Consider the following 2,983-nt stretch of genomic DNA (forward strand, 5'->3'; position numbering starts at 1 on the left):
TCATTAAACATAATTGCACACACAACACACACGTGCGCTCGCGCACACACACACACACACACACACACACACCCACGCACACGCACACGCACACGCACACGCACACGCACACACACACACACACACACACACACACACACACACACACACAGTGTCCCTCCTGGTGTGTGGTAATCTTAGAGTGCGTGTCTATTCAGAGTGTTAAATGGAGGGAGGTGATAGGGGCATCCAGACGTGAAATCTAGGAATTAGCTGTGAAATTGCAGTTATTTGCTGCAGATTGTTTATGATTCATTACACATTGTTTCTTTTGCCGTTTTACCTCCTTTGTCCGCGGAATGGCTTTTCTCATTAATGCACCACAGGTTTTTAAAGTGGGCTTTTTGGGGCTGGATACGTGCACCCACTTATGGCTTGCATGCACACGCACACTCGCACATGCACACACACACACACACACACACACGCGTGCGCGCGCGCGCACACACACACACACACACACACACACACACACACACACACACACACACAATTATTGGACACTCCATAAAATACAGTATAGTTTGGGCTTGTGAATCTGTTGTTTTCACACTAGTTTGGGTCCCAGGCAAACGTCTCATTTCTTTATTGGGTCTTGAGCTAAAAAGTTTGGGAACCACTAGACTGATCTATCTGACTGACTAAAACACAACTAATTGAGTAGCCTACAGTACTCTGTACATGTGTCAGCTTCTGCCTTCCCACTATGCTATGCAGGCTACTTCTGCAATGTTTACACACAGTTTAAAGGTGAGGTACAAATAGGCGACAGACTGCATCACTTCTTATTAAGTCTTTTTTTACAGACCGCAACAAGCTAATTATGTACCATATTATAATTTTTTACAAACTTGGAGGGCATCCAATTGCCGACTGCAAAGTGCCTAATTCTTTCCTTGCTTTTCTCGCAAGCAGTGCACTTTTAATTTCTCTCTCATTAAAAATGAGAAATGATTAGTGAATCAGAAAAGGAATTATGTATAAAGGGAACTTCACACCTCTATTCTGAGAGGAAAAGTACTGTATATAGCACAGTACATAGCACCGTACAGTACATCATCATCCAAATGAAATGGGAAATTAAACATAAATTAGTTCAAATCAACGCTATTTTCCTCTTGTTTTTGCTCTCCCTCCTCATCTAGCTATCTCCCAACCATCTCTCTCTCTCTCTCTCTCTCTCTCTCTCTCTCTCTATCTCTCTCTCTCGTTCTAATAATAAACAGTTCGGTCATATTGTACAAAGTGAATATAGAGCAAAGAACAATAAGTAAAAATAAACTAAAATGAAATGCAGGGTGAATTGCAAGTGTAAGTTAAAGTTCTATCTATCCCTGATTACTTCTGTCTTCATTCCCTCTGCTACCCAGCTCTCCCTCCCGTTGTTGGCTTTCAATCAGCCTGATTGATTTTACGCCTCTTCTTATCGAGAGCAGCAGCCTCTGTCAATAAAACTCGTTGTCTGCGGGGACACATAGCGGGGCAGGTAAATGCATTTTTGCACTAAAATACTTCACAAGTGGAAAGAAACCTAAAACTTTTCACAAGTACTCCTTAGGGGTTGTTCCTATGATAAAACACGTTAGACACTGAAAAATCAAAATGGCTGCCATGTTTCCAAGATGGCTGCCTCTGAACAGTACGCCAGCCAGTTAATGTCCGATTTTCATAATATTAGAGTTGTTTTGTAGGTTTTAAAACATCGTGAGTTCATTTATTACTCTTTTAAAGCAGCCAGAATAACTTTTCTGACTTTTGGTTGGGGTCTTTCCTCACCTGGGACCCCCCAAACAGACCCCTGAGCTTATCTGAGTAGTCGCTTTGCTCCTGCTCCAGAGCAATGTTAAATTAGATCATAACTGAAGCATTAAAGTTGTTGTAACTGGGCTCTGAAAGCAAACATGAGTAGTAGCAAATACCCAGGGGTCTTCCACAGGGGTCCCGGACCCCTAGGGGGTCCTCAGAGTTACTACAGGAGGCCTGCCGAATCTTGATGGGGAAGTTCCTTTTTTTTTATATGTATATATATTTTTACATTTGAAACTGTTTTTATTAGTATTCTCAGTATTATTTATAACATGTGTGTGTTAGACAGACAGGTTCACAGGTATTGCAAGAATTAAGGTATTGCAACTTCTCACTTTGGGCGCACAGTCTAACATGTCCATTTATTGCATTGCACTAACACTGACAACACAACACACACACCTCTTTGTTATCGTCACCCCAAAACCCGCACCCTATCCTCTTAAAGAGCTCACGGTCAATTGTACCCAAAGAAATTCACTACTATACATGTCCTCCCTAATAATGTTGACAGTTTCCACTATATCATTTGCAGGGAGGAGAGTGCAAGGCAGGTTATTGTTTGAGCAGCTGCACCGTCCCTTGTAACCTGCTTTGCAAACACATTTGATGAGCTTTGCCTTTGCAGCAGGGATGGCAAGAAACCTGACTGGAACATACCCTCCACTCTCTGAATTCCATCTATTTTTTCAATTGATGGAAGCTAAGGGCAATTTGTCAGGTATGACGAAGTAGGCATCATAATACGATACCTTCATCAAGGGACATGATTTTGAGGAAGTGCAAACACATGAAGAGGCTGATACCCCGATTCCTTATCAAGTCCTTGCCTCCGGTACAAAAAAAGGAAATTGATATATTCGAGTGAGTTCAAGTTGATGTTACAAATGTCAAGGGTTCCTTTGCGTTTTTCAGGTGTTGACTGGGGAAGAACATTTGTTGGAATCACCAAAAAGACATGGGTCAATGCCTACTTGATGATGATGATGATGATGATGATGATGATGATGATGACCAAGCCACTAACCGCTTCAAGGACCTTGGCAAGGTCATTGGCCATTCCTCCTGAGCTTATAAATTGTGAGCTTCCATCAACATTGCAGTCCGAACATTTTGCATGCCATGTTTACAGTTCAAA

The sequence above is a fragment of the Nannobrachium achirus genome (assembly GCF_963921795.1).
Source record: "Nannobrachium achirus genome assembly, chromosome: 24".
NCBI classification, from domain to species: Eukaryota; Metazoa; Chordata; class Actinopteri; order Myctophiformes; family Myctophidae; genus Nannobrachium; species Nannobrachium achirus.